This window comes from Somniosus microcephalus, chromosome 15 (genome assembly GCF_052327205.1).
Source record: "Somniosus microcephalus isolate GS21.2 chromosome 15, FLI_Smic_1.0, whole genome shotgun sequence".
Lineage (NCBI taxonomy): Eukaryota > Metazoa > Chordata > Chondrichthyes > Squaliformes > Somniosidae > Somniosus > Somniosus microcephalus.
In genome coordinates, this window is record NC_141001.1 from 66688903 (window position 1) to 66703238 (window position 14336).

A 14336-nucleotide genomic window follows, 5' to 3' on the forward strand; every position below is an offset into this window, starting at 1 on the left:
ACAATTCCACAGGTCGCTCAAAGCCGCACTGCGAGCCAGCCTTCAAGGCGCGGGCTGGGTGGACAGGCTTCCATGGGTCCTTTTGGGTCTTCGTACGGCGCCTAAAGAAGATCTTCAATCGTCCTCGGCGGAGCTCGTATATGGCCAGCCGCTACGCGTACCAGGGGATTTCCTTCCGACTCCAACAGAGCCATGGTCCGCATCCCAGCAGCTCATCAGCCACCAGGAGGCGGCCAGAAGTTTCGCTCCAGTGCCTATGTCACATCACGGCTTGCAGAGCTCCCACGTCCCAGCTGAGCTGAAGAACGTCGACTATGTGTTTATCCGCCATGACGCTCATCGGGATCCGCTCAAACCCCCTTACTCTGGTCCTTTCCACGTGATAGAGCCGGGAGACAAAACTTTTTCAGTCGATATCGGAGGTAAACTGGACCACATTTCGGTTGACGCCGGCTCACTTGGACCTTGACCGCCCAGTCGAGATTGCACAACCGCCAAAACGTGGCCGACCGCCCACAGTCGCCGTGCCAGATCAAACGCGACCGCCCGCCGTCCATCAGCTTCCACTTCAAGGCTACAGAAGTCGATCTGACAGGCTTGTCAGGCCTCCTCGCCGTTTTACTTTTGCTATTAAAGACAATTCTGGCGGGGCGCATGTGGCGGAGCCACTAAGGGACTCCGATCAATTGTATATAATTCCCTTTAATAATATGTTAGCTGCAGCCTGAGTCTGTATCTTTGTTTTCACTGTTTACATGTACAGAGCGCGATCACTTTAATAGCGCAGGTAAACGTGATGACATCACGCCGTTCATCACACGATCCCCCACCAGCGGGAAAAACGTGATGACGTCATGACGTTAGCCACGGGACCGCCCAAGCAGTCCTCGTGGAGCCTCCGAACTGACTAGACCTATATTCGATGTTCTCCTGTAGTTATCCGTTAAACTCTGTTAGTTTTCATTAAACCTCGTTTATTTGATCGCCTGAGTGGACCTCAGTCTTTTGGATAGGAACTAGACATTCCTACAACAGTACTGTAATGTCTTGTAAGCGTGCAAGGGACAGGCTGCTATATTTACTGGCAATATGATACAATGGAGACTACACTCATTTAGTCATTTTGATATACCTTGCATCATCACCAAATTACCCAAGAATGTCTTTCCATATAAAACAAATAACCACTGGAAATTCCTAAAGTAACAAAGCATTCTGTGCACTCCAACACAATGAAACATGCAACTATGTATTTTTAACATGGAAACAGGCCAATCGTCCCAACCAGTCCATGTTGGCCTTTACTTTCCATGAGAGCAAATAGTTCTAATCACATTTACCCACCCTGTTCCCATATCCTTTCAATCCCTTTTGCTTCATCCACCTATACATGCTAATCTTGAATGTTGACATAGTTCCTGCATCAACCACTAACCCTGTAAGTGTATTCCACAGCCTCACAAGTCTGAATGTAGAGGTTTCTTCTGCCAGTTCTAAATCTCTTACATTTAATCTTGTATCTATGGTTCCTCATTCTTGACCCCTCAACTACTGGAAACATTCTGCTTCTATCTACCCTGTCACATCTTTTCATAATTGTAACAATTTCTGTTACATTGCCTTGCAATCTGCGTTGTTGTAACAAATAAAGGCCCACCTTTTCAAATCTTTCTTTGTATTTGTATTTCCTCATATCAAGCAGCATCCTCGTGAACCTGTGCTGCATTCATGCTAATTCCTCAAAATCCTTCCTATAGTGTGAAGCCCAATATCCTCCCCAGATAAACGGAGAGATGGATAAAAAGAGGGTACAAGTACCTCCTAAACCAAATTAAACAGAGAGACTAGCTAGAGAAACCTTGGGCAAGTCCAAGAGCTACTCTGTCCACATGGTAAATTTTTAAAAGGCTACTCAAACCCAAGGATAAAAACACCAAAATTTCCCTACCTAGGCCACACTGCTGTAGCATTCGGCCAAAAGAGATGAAGCCAGGAGAAATTAAACATGACAGACTGTGCCAGGATTGACACTTAAAGACTGTAATCAGGTCACTGGAATTTTGGTGCAGCATATTGAGATTTTTACTGATTTGGCTTGTGAGGAATTTTAATGTGTGTTACGTTGCTACTGTGAAGTTAGATTTTGGCTCACAAACAGTCAACTTCTAGAGAGACACAAGCTATCTGGAATGTTTAGAACAAATTAATTGGAATACCAGACCAATCGACCATCTCAGATGTGTGTATTTTCATCAATTTTGAGACAATGGATACCATTGAGCACATTCCCACCTTCATTGTTAGAAAGATGTTCATTTAATAAATCCAGTGTGGGGGTGGAAGCTGGTTGCATAGCTAAAGACAATATACAGTAGTTGCCATAGCTTCCACACAAAAAGGGGATCTCTCTCATCCAGAGGGTTAGCTTTGATTGGCAGATCAATAAACTAATCTCCAACACGAGGAGCTGAGGGGGAGGTCAGCTTTGTCTATCCATCTCTCTCTGGACAAGTCAGTCTGGGGCAGTCTGAATCTGGAACAGTATGGGGGCGATTTTGCCAGCCCTGGGGAGGGGGGTAAGGAGGCAGGACTGCCGGGAAAATGGCAGAATCTGGGGGCGGGTACCCATCCCGCCTTCGTGCCATCTTGCAGCAGCACAGAGTGAACAATTGCGAGTTGGCATAAAAATAAAACAAAAAAGGTAACTCAACTGTGGCCAACAAGGGAAATGCTTGACTAAGCTACTGGAATTTTTTGAGGATGTAACTGGTAGAATAGATAAGGGAGAACCAGTGGATGTGGTGTATTTGGACTTTCAGCAGGCTTTCGATAAGGCCCCGTATAAGAGATTAGCTTGCAAAGTTAAAGCACATGGGATTGGGGGTAAGGTACTGACTTGGATAGAGAACTGGTTGGCAGACAGGAAGCAAAGAGTTGGAATAAACGGATCTTTTTCCGAGTGGCAGGCAGTGACTAGTGGGGTACCGCAGGGATCGGTGCTAGGACCCCAGCTATTCACAATATATATTAATGATCTAGACGAGGGAACTAGATGTAATATCTCCAAGTTTGCAGACGACACAAAGCTGGATGGGCGTGTGTGCTGCGAGGAGGATGCAGAGAAACTCCAGTATGATTTGGACAGGTTGGGTGATTATACTGCATCTGCCCAATGTGGATAAATGCGAGGTTATCCACTTTGGTGGCAAAAACAGGAAGACAGATTATTATCTGAACGGCAATAGATTGGGAAAAGGGGAAGTGCAACGAGACCTGGGTGTCCTTGTGCACCAGTCGCTGAAGGTAAGCATGCAGGTGTAGCAGGCGGTTAAGAAGGCAAATGGTATGTTGGCCTTCATAGCGAGAGGATTCAAGTACAGGAGTAAGGATGTCTTGCTGCAGTTGTACAGGGCCTTGGTGAGACCACAAGGGTTGAGTATTGTGTGCAGTTTTGGTCACCTTATCTGAGGAAGGATGTTCTTGCCATGGAGGGAGTGCAGCAAAGATTCACCAGACTGATACCTGGGATGGCAGGAATGATGCATGAAGAGAGATTGGGTCGATTAGGCTTATATTCGCTAGAGTTTAGAAGAATGAGAGGGGATCTCATTGAAACTTATAAAATTCTAACAGGACTAGACAGATTAGATGTAGGAAGGATGTCCCCGGTGGCGGGGAGTCCAGAACCAGGGGGTCACAGTCTAAGGATAAGGGGTAAGCCATTTAGGACTGAGATGAGAAGGAATTTCTTCACCCAGAGAGTGGTGAACCTGTGGAATTCTCTACCACAGAAGGCAGTTGAGGCCAACTTATTAAATATATTCAAGAAGGAGTTAGATATATTTCTTAAGGCTAAAGGGATCAAGGGATATGGGGAGAAAGCAGGGATAGGGTACTGAATTTGGATGATCAGCCATGATCTCATTAAATGGCAGAACATGGGCCGAATGGCCTACTCCTGCTCCTATCTTCTATGTTTCTATGAGTTTGGAAAGTGTGGGAGTTCGGTGAAGTGGGGGAAGGAGGTGCTTGCTTTCCTTAACTTCTCCTGCAGAACGGCGGCGGGCCTGAGCGGGAGCAGACCGAGGCCCGAGAGCAGGGATAAAAGCAGCAGCAGACCTGCATCAACAAGAGAAAACTGCAGTGTGACGTTACAGGTAAGGCAGGTAAGTGATTGGTAATGACTGTGGGCTAAGTTTTAAGTTAACATATAACTAAAAATTTTTAAACTAAACAATTTAATTAATTTAATAAACTAAATGAGGTAAATAATTTGATTAATACTAAACTAATTAATTAAACAAATAAAATAATGGGAGAACAGGAGATGTGTTGCTGCTGCAATACGTGGGAGCTTGTGGACATTTTTGTCCAGGGGCGACTACGTCTGCAGTAAGTGTCTGCGGCTCGAGGAACTTCAGCTTCGAGTAGAGGAGCTGGAGTCCGAGCTGCAGACATTGCGAGACATCAGGGAGGGAGAAAGTTACCTGGACCTTTCGCTCCAGGAGGCAGCCACACCCCTTAGATTAAATACTTTAGAATTGACATGTGGTCAAGGACAGGAGGGTGTGACTGCGAGTGAGGCAGGTATGGGGATCCAGGAGGTAGTATTCCAGGAGCCTCAGTCCCTGCACTTATCCAATAGATTCGAGGTTCTTGCAACCCTTGTGGACCAGTGCAGGGACTGCGGGGAGGACGAGCAAACTGACCACGGCACAGTGGTACAGGAAGCTGTTCAAATGGGGGGAGTAAAAAGGAAGGTGGTTGTAGTAGGTGACAGTATAGTTAGGGGGATAGGCACTGTTCTCTGCAGCCAGGAGCGTGAGTCCCGAAGGCTATGTTGCCTACCCGGTGTCAAGGTAAAGGACATCTCCTCCGGGGCTGGAGAAGAATTTGGAGTGGGAGGGGGGAGGATCAAGTTGTCGTGGTCCACGTAGGTACCAACGACATAGGTAGGACAAAAAAAAGAGGTTCTGCTGAGGAAGTTTGAGTAGCTAAGGACTAAATTAAAAAGCAGAACCACAAAAGGTCATAATCTCTAGATTATTACCGGAGCCACGAGCAAATTGGCATAGGGTCAATAGGATCAGGCAGATGAATGCGTGGCTCAAAGACTGGTGTGGGAGAAATGGGTTTCAATTCATGGGCACTGACACCAGTACTGGGAAAAGAGAGCTGTTCCGTTGGGACGGACTACACCTGAATCATGCTGGGACCAGAGTTCTAGCGAATCGAATAACTAAGGAGGTAGATAGGACTTTAAACTAAATAAGGGTGGGGTGGGGGGAGGGTCCCGGTGGAGAGAAATCTAGAATGCTAAAGAGAAAAGACAAGGAAGCAGTGCAGGAAAATGATTGGGGTAAGGATAACCAGATTGTGTCAGGAAGTGACAGAGCGTACAAACAAAGGAGTGCACTAACAAATAGGGTCCGGGTAAGAAAAAATGGTAATAAGACAGATAGGGCCATAGTACAAAAAAAGTTAAGATGTCTAAAAATGTTAAAAAGACAAATCTAAAGGCACTGTATCTGAATGCATGAAGCATTCGTAATAAGGTAGATTAATTAACAGCACAAATAGATGTAAATGGATATGATATAATTGCGATTACGGAGACATAGCTGCAGGGTGACCAAGGTTGGGAGCTGAACATCAAAGGATATTCGATATTTAGGAAAGACTGGCGAAAAGGAAAAGGAGGTGGGGTGGCGTTGTTAGTAAAGGATGAAATCAGAGCAATAGCGAGAAAGGATATTGGCTCAGAAAATCAAGATGTAGAATCCGTCTGGGTGGAGCCAAGAAGCACCAAGGGGCAAAATACATTGGTGGGAGTTGTCTATAGGCCTCCAAACAGTAGTGGTAATGTAGGGGATGGCATCAAACAGGAAATTAGAGATGCATGTAACAAGGGTACTACAGTAATCATGGGTGATTTTAATCTACATATAGACTGGCCAAACCAAATTAGTAATAATACTGTGGAGGATGAATTCCTGGAGTGTGTACGAGATGGTTTTTTAGACCAGTACGTTGAGGAGCCAACTAGGGAACAGGCTATCCTAAATTGGGTATTGTGTAATGAGAAGGGGTTAATTACTAATCTTGTTGTGCGGGGTCCTTTAGGGAAGAGTGACCATAACATGATAGAATTCTTCATTAGGATGGAAAGTGAAGAAGTCCAATCCGAAACTAGGGTCCTAAATCTAAATAAAGGAAACTACGATAGTATGAGGAGTGAGTTGGCTATGATAAATTGGGGAGCTTCATTAAAAGGCATGATGGTGGATAGGCAATGGCTAACATTTAAGAAACGAATGCATGAATTGCAACAGTTATACATTCCTTTCTGGCGCAAAAACACAAAAAGGAAAAGCGGCCCAACCATGGCTAACAAAGGAAATTAAGGATAGTATTAGATCCAAAGAGGAGTCATATAAAGTTGCCAGAAAAAGTAGCAAGTCTGAGGACTGGGAGCAGTTTAGAGTTCAGCAAAATAGGCCAAGAGATTGATTAAGAGGGGAATAATAGAGTATGAGAGTAAACTTGCAAGGAAAATAAAAGCGGATTGTAAAAGCTTCTACAAGTATGTAAAAAGAAAAAGATTAGTGAAGACAAATGTAGGTTCCTTACAGTCAGAAATGGGAGAATTTATAATGGGGAACAAGGAAATGGCAGGGCAATTAAACAAAAACTTTGGTTCGGTCTTCACAGAAGAGGACACAAATAACTTCCCAGAAATGCCAGGGAACCAAGGGTCTAGTGAGAAGGAGGAATTAAAGGAAATTAGCATTAGTAAAAAAATAGTGCTGGAGAAATTAATGGGACTGAAAGCTGATAAATCCCCAGGGCCTGATAATCTGCATCCCAAAGTGCTAAAAGAGGTAGCCATGGAAATAGTGGATGCGTTGGTTGTCATCTTCCATAATCTATAGAATTTTGGAACAGTTCCTGCAGATTGGAGGGTGGCAAATGTAACCCCACTATTTAAAAAAGGAGCGAGAGAGAAAACAGGGAACTACAGACCGGTTGGCCTAACATCAGTAGTAGGGAAAATGCTAGAGTCTATTATAAAAGATGTGATAACAAGACACTTAGAAAATATCAACGGGATTAGACAAAGTCAACATGGATTTATGAAAGGGAAATCGTGTTTGACAAACCTACTGGAGTTTTTTGAGGATGTAACTGGTAGCATAGATAAGGGAGAACCAGTGGATGTGATGTATTTGGATTTTCAGAAGGCCTTTGATAAAGTCCCACATAAGAGGTTAGTGTGCAAAATTAAAGCACATGGGATTGGGGGTAATATACTGGTATGGATTCACAATTGGTTAACAGACAGGAAACAGAGTAGGAATAAATGGGTCTTTTTCGGGGTGGCAGGCGGTGACTAGAGGGGTACCGCAGGGATCAGTGCTTGGGCCCCAGCTATTCACAATATATATCAATGATTTGGATGAGGGAACCAAATGTAATACTTACAAGTTTGTGGACGACACAAAACTAGGTGGGATTGTGAGTCGTGAGGAGGATGCAAAGAGGCTTCAAGGCGATTTAGACAGGTTGAGTGAGTGGGCAAATACATGGCAGATGCAGTATAACATGGATAAAAGTGAAGTTATCCACTTCGGTAAGAAAAACAGAAAGGTAGAGTATTATTTAAATGGTGATAGATTGGGACCTGGGTGTCCTTGAACACCAGTCACTGAAAGCAAACATGCAGGTGCAGGAAGCAGTTAGGAAGGCAAATGGTATGTTGGCCTTCATTGCAAGAGAATTTGAGTACAGGAGCAAGGATGTTTTACTACAGTTGTACAGGGCCTTGGTGAGACCACACCTGGAGTACTGTGTGCAGTTTTGGTCCCCTTACCTAAGAAAGGATATACTTGCCATAGAGGGAGTGCAGCGAAGGTTCACCAGACTGATTCCTGGGATGGCAGGACTGTCGTATGAGGAGAGATTGGGTCAACTAGGCCTGTATTCACTAGAGTTTAGAAGGATGAGAGAGGATCTCATGGAAACGTATAAAATTCTAACAGGGCTAGACAGACTGGATGCAGGGAGGATGTTTCCCCTGGCTGGGGGGTCTAGGACGAGGGGTCACAGTCTCAGGATACAGGGTGGGACATTTAGAACTGAGATGAGGAGAAATTTCTTCACTCAGAGGGTGGTGAACCTGTGGAATTCTCTATCACAGAAGGCTGGAGGCCAAGTCACTGAATATATTTAAAGAGATAGATAGATTTCTAGACACAAAAGGCATCAAGGGGTATGGGGAGAGAGCGGGAATATGGTATTGAGATAGAGGATCAGCCATGATCATACTGAATGGCGGAGCAGGCTCAAAGGGCCGAATGGTCTACTCATGCTCCTATTTTTCTGTGTTTCTATCTTCCCAGGAGATGGGTACCCGACCCACGCTGGGAGCCGCCTCCCTGAGGCAGGAAGGGGATTAGTGCCAATTAACTGCCTGTGAACAGGCAGTTTGTTTGAGAATCCCTATTTTCAGCCCTGAAAAGTGTGGGCTTCCCGACGGCTCCGAACCACGCCAGGGTCAGCGAGGCGGGCCGCCGGTCTGCGGGGGTCAGAGGGGTCGAGATGTCCGGTGTGCAGGTGAGTGATGGGTGCAAGTGTGGAGAGGTGATTGTGTGAGGTGAGTATAAAGTGTTTTAATAAGTTTTACTTACCTTTACTTCTTCCTGCAGGCTTCAACCCTTCAGGTCTCAGGAGTTCCTCATCTCACCGGCACAGAAAGCAGAATGGCCGCTGAACTGTCAAAAGTTGCAGCCTTCTGCTTTCTGCTCAGGAGAGATCTCCAAGTGAGCCTGAGTGGAAGGGCTCAACTTAGAGGACAGACTGTCAGTGTTTGACAGCTTCACAGAGCTGTCAAACACCGACATGTCATCTGCCAAAAGCTCTTGTCAGATAAAACGTCACTCGCTGACGTCACCTGTAACCGGCTTTCCCTTAATTGGCCTGCTAAGCCCGCTGGGCGGCCTTAGCCAGGTCAATCAAGAGAAAACAGCATGGGTTGGCCGCAAGTCGATGAAGGCGGGACTAAAACCCGAGAAGTGGGAGTCCCGCCTCCAAAAGCTCCCCATTGAGAAAATCCAGCCCTATGAGTGAGATAGCAAGATCTCATTTTCTAAAGGTTATTACTAGTCATTTCAGAGATTATAGGTCCAAGAATGGCTACTATTTTTGTGCATCTTCTTTACTTTGATTTCAGCAATGTCTAACATTCATACAAAACATACAAACATAAAAATGACAGACAGGAAAAGACCCACTAGTCCATCTAGCCTGTCCCGTATAATTGTGATGTCTTATGCATCACAATATAGACACTCCCCTACCTGCCATGTAATCTCCTGGGAGGGGCATAAAAAAATCAGGGCATGCATCAGATCAGCCTCTTAAGTACATGATATTTTTGTACTGATTTAGTGCACATGCATCTTTGTTCTGTTGAGCACCTTTAATAACTTGTGGCCAGTTTACTCATAATACAGGTTGACAATTTGATCAGCCTGACTTCTAGTCTTAAATTATCCTTTGTTCAAGAACATTTTCTCTCTTTATTTTCCTTTGGAGTGACCTGGCCATTTATCAACTGTAGGTTTTCGAACAAGGAAGGATGCCTTATTTTAACTTATTATAGTATTACCAATATATATCATGATCAGCAAGCTTTTTATAGTTCATAGTTTCCTGTGCAGCCTTCTAAATCTGTATTGTTACAGAAAACATGATACCATTAATATGTTAATATGGAGACATCAGCATTAATAAAGTTAAGTTGAATTACAGTGCAACTCGCTTTTTAATCATTCCAGGGCGAACCCAGCATTTAACCCTTGAATTCTAATCATCATGGTAAACAAAATCACATAAAAGACCATCCACTTATTCAGCTTTTGTTTGGGCAAATTTGTATGTGCTGTTTTTCATCTCCTGAAAATGGGTAGTTAGAAACGATGGGGATGGATTGAAATAAATGACCTATCTTTAAAACAATGAAGAATGGAAAACTCACAAGTACACGACAACATTTTTTTTGCTCCACGTGCAAGTCATAGACTGCTACATACTGGTCACACACACTCCCGAAAATACATACACCTTGTTTGAGCAGAAATACAAAGGAAGAGGTTGTTTGCAAATCCACTTCAAAATCCTCGTCTTCATTTCAAATCCTTCACTCCATTCTATCTGGATGATCTCGTCCAGCCGTGACTCCCTGCCTGTACCTTGCGTTTCTCTGACTCCAGATTACAGCTTGTTCCCTACTCACACTATTTCACCAGGAGATCAATTATTCAATCACAATCCTCCTGTCCTCTGGAGAGAAAAAAATCACTCCCTAAACCACTTGCTAACTCCTTTCCTGTCTTCAAAAGCCTTCTTAAAAACCCATCTCTGACTATACTTTCAGACTTCTTCACTAAATTCCTCCTTTTCCTGCTCTGTGCCCACTTCCCCACTGCATGCATAAAACACTTTCAGATGTTCTTTTACATGAAGAACACTATACTATGTTCTTGTTTGAAAAGGACTCACAAGCAATCTAGAAATGTTGCAGTATAATTACTGACAATAATTTCTTATTAAGAAATCATTAATTTTCAATTCCAACAGCAAAGAACAACTATGTCCTGGATTCCTCAACATTTAAAATTCATTGATAACAGTGCATGCTACATAGCAAAAAGAAAGTGAAATATAAAGTGTATATTTGCTCTATAACCAGGTCATTCTTGTATTTGGTGCATTGTAAACACAAATTCAATGCTTCGTAAGTAAATATTAATGATTTTACAATAGCATCCTTTTATTTTTCCACTCTTACCAATGTAGTGCTGTGTTTTACATATAAAGTTCAGACTTGCACGGAACATGGTGATTGTCAAATACTTACTTTTGATAGGAAGTCTGTTTGGTCACTCGGAGACTACTTTCAACAATTTTTAAACACTTCTATTGGTTTGTTCAAGAACCAGGCTCAGCACAGCCTTGGTGGAACCTTATCCAGCAATGAAAACCATCAATTAGAGGTCTGTAGAAAAAGGAAAAGACCAGTAATTAAAAGAGCAGTCAGTCTTCTTTCAAACCTTGCTGTAAATCCTTAAAATAACTAAAAATTACATCAGATTGGAATCAATACCAAATTTTAAATAATTTAACAGTATTTTCATAGATCAAGTCTATGTGCCCTTAATGTACTACAGCTTAAATCGGTATCCTAAATAACTGAAAAAAGAAATGACACTCTAAATTTAAGTCCCGAAAATGATAGTTAAAAAATCTAGCATAATTTTGGCTATTATTGACTCCTGTATTTTTGTGTTACTTTTAACTAGTTACTATGCACATAATAAAATACTACACACAAAAGCATTACAAAATAAAGACAACTAGCAGGTGCACCTTGCAAAAGTGAAACAATAAAAAGCTTGGTCAGGTATATATGAAGATCATAAGGAAACACTTTTACAGTAATTTGATGGCATGGAAAATTCTTATTTTGATAAATATATTAGGCACTCTAGTCCTCTATATTTGACTTCCTAATCAAATTAATAAATAAGTGGCTACTGTTAAACAAATGGCAAACAAGTTGAAATGTTATTTCCAGTTCAATAAATTATAATCAGAGGTACAACTACTGAAAACATTTTTTTTTTTTTTAAATTACCTTCCTAATTTGAGCATTGAGAACAAAATAAAGTACTGGACAGCATTGAGAACACATTCAGCGCCCAACATCCTTACTTACACAGGTTTAAATCAAACTGCATGCAATGTGGTACATCACTGTAAAACAGAGTCAAATTGATCAACAATGCCAAGACAATTGCTGGCTACAATCCCTAATAATGTTGTAACACGTACATCACTGCATTGTTCAGTTTATTAAGAACGTTCTATTAATAATTAAATGTTCTCTACTTTTTCTTTTCTTCCTTTGTTTGAAATATTTATGTTGTGTGCATATAATACCTGTCAATTGTAAGACAGAAACAAAGTTTAGTTATCAACTCAACCATAGCAACATAATGGAATTAGAATTACAACAATTTAATCTTTTATCATAACCAACCACATTTTAGGAAATACATCATGTGTGATGATGACAAAACTTCCTATGCTTCTGTTATTTCAAAGAAGTTAAATTTTATTTATGTTTCAAAATTTCTGTGACGTTTCTTCGTGGTTGTGAATATTTTACTTGGAGCGACATCACTGGGAACTACTGGTCACGAGAAAACTGTGCTGATTATATTATTATGCTGAGCATTATAAAACATCTGATGCATGTTATTCCAGGAAAAGAATTTACAAGTTAATTCTACAACTATATTCACATTGATCCTGGGTTACTCCAAAACTCAAACTGAGTTCAAGATCTACACCATTTACATGGCTCCGTGCTATAGCGCCTTCAGTTACAATTACACCTTTTACATCTCCAATAATCACCAAATAAAACTATTTACAGGAAACTTTGTGGTATCCGGCATCGACGGGACCGGCGTGTTGCCGATCTATCAAAAGTTCCGGATGACTGAGCGGTTTATCTACCCAGGCTATTTTTAACAAAGAAAAATTTAAAAATCAAGAAATGTGCAATATACAGTAATTGGGTACTCACCTACAGAATGTTGTGTTAAATGGATGGTGAAAGATGCTTGATTAAGTACAGTACTGCCAGTTGATGGTAATCCATAACTCTTTAATTACTTAACAGTAAAACAAAACTTATAAACGACTATACAGTACAGTATACTGTACGGTGGTTGACTGTACACTTATTCCAAGTCAGCTGGTTCATCAGCAATATCCATGCCAGCTGGGTCATCAGGATCATGCACTTCAACAGGTTCTTCAGGCACTTCCACTGCTCCAACTCTTTTGGAAGCTTTCCTAAACATGTCCCGGATGTCTGCTTGCTTAGTGGACTCTTGCCTTCTTTGTAGAAAGGTGGAATGCAGAATATGGAGGTGCATAACATCTTGGGCAGAATAGCAAGAATGGCTTTCAGCAAATTTAAGTAATGAAACAAAATCTTCTGCAGCTTTAGCCCAAGAAATCTTGTTCTCTTCAGAAATCTCATCCTCTTCATTTTCCATCACACTTTCCTTTTCTTTCTTTGGATTCAAAACCTTCTCCATTATTTCATCATCACTTAGCAAATGCACAACAGCAACTTCTCTATCTGCATCAACCCACTGCCCAATATCACGTTCACTGAGGTGACGTAGAGGGTTTGCTGGGCCTACATTTTTCACCATGCCAGCCATTTCCATTACTGCAGTCCTCCGCAGACGAAGGTTGAACCCATGAAATTCTTCCTCTGAAGAACCACCTTCAGCAAACATTACAGAAGGCCACAATTTGCACCAGGCTTGCCTCAAAGTGCGACCTATCACCAATTTCCAGGAACATGCAACATTAAAGATGGCATCTTTAAGATTGTATTCCTTCTGAAATGCGTGAATACCTGTATTGTCATCTTGGCTTATCAGTTTACGTAGGAAGTCTTTCTTGTAACGACACTTGAGATTTTGGATAACGCCCTGGTCCATGGGTTGTATGAGAGAAGTTACATTTGGTGGCAAATAAATGGTGAAAATATTTCCAGAAACCAACTCCGATTCATGCGGGTGGGCTCTACAATTATCAAGCAATAAAATGCATTTGCTATCTTCAGGTTTCCCTATTCTACGGAAATGTCCCCTCACAGATGGAACAAAAATATGATGGAACCAATTTGAAAAGATTTCCTTATCCATCCAAGCATTTCTTTGAGCTTTGTACTCAACAGATAAGTGCTTCACATTCTTAAATGCACGGGGATTTTTATACTTCCCAATGACGAGAAGTTTAACCCGGTGTGATCCAGCAGCGTTCGCACATGTTAGCACGGTTACACGATCTTTATTTTTCTTGTAACCTGAAGCATTAGCCTCACTAGCCCCAGCAAGTGTTGATTCTGGCAAAAACCTCCAAAATAAGCCAGTTTCATCGGCATTGTATAGCTGTGCTGGCAACAAATCATGTTGTTGCACAATCCGATTGAAATAATCGCAGTATTCTTCTGCGGCGTCGTGATCAGCTGATTTCTTCTCCCCGGAAATATCGAGTCGTCGTATCCCATGCCGTACCTTGAAGCACGTTAGCCATCCATCAGAGAAAGCACACTTGTCAGTGAGCTCCATCTTTGCGTAGAAATCCTTCGCTTTTTCGATGAGCATGGGTCCGGAAATCGGAACACCCTCTGAACGCTCAAGAGAAAACCACTCAAAGCACGGTATCCAGCTCTTCAAGCTTAGGCT

At 42.2% G+C, this 14336-nt stretch overlaps 1 protein-coding gene across 11 annotated transcripts in view; it reads right to left on the reverse strand.

Annotated features, from left to right (window-relative positions):
- The window catches only part of stk33 (serine/threonine kinase 33), a 219042-nt gene that overhangs the window by 176898 nt on the left and 27808 nt on the right, over nt 1-14336 (reverse strand). For 10 of the 11 annotated variants that reach the window (XM_086007935.1, XM_086007928.1, XM_086007925.1 and 7 more), the window contains exon 2: nt 10919-11056. The gene's annotated coding sequence lies outside the window, so the exon portion shown is untranslated. Of the gene's footprint in view, nt 1-10918; nt 11057-11892; nt 12095-14336 lie in introns of those variants that run through there. The other variant, XM_086007927.1, reaches the window with a different exon arrangement.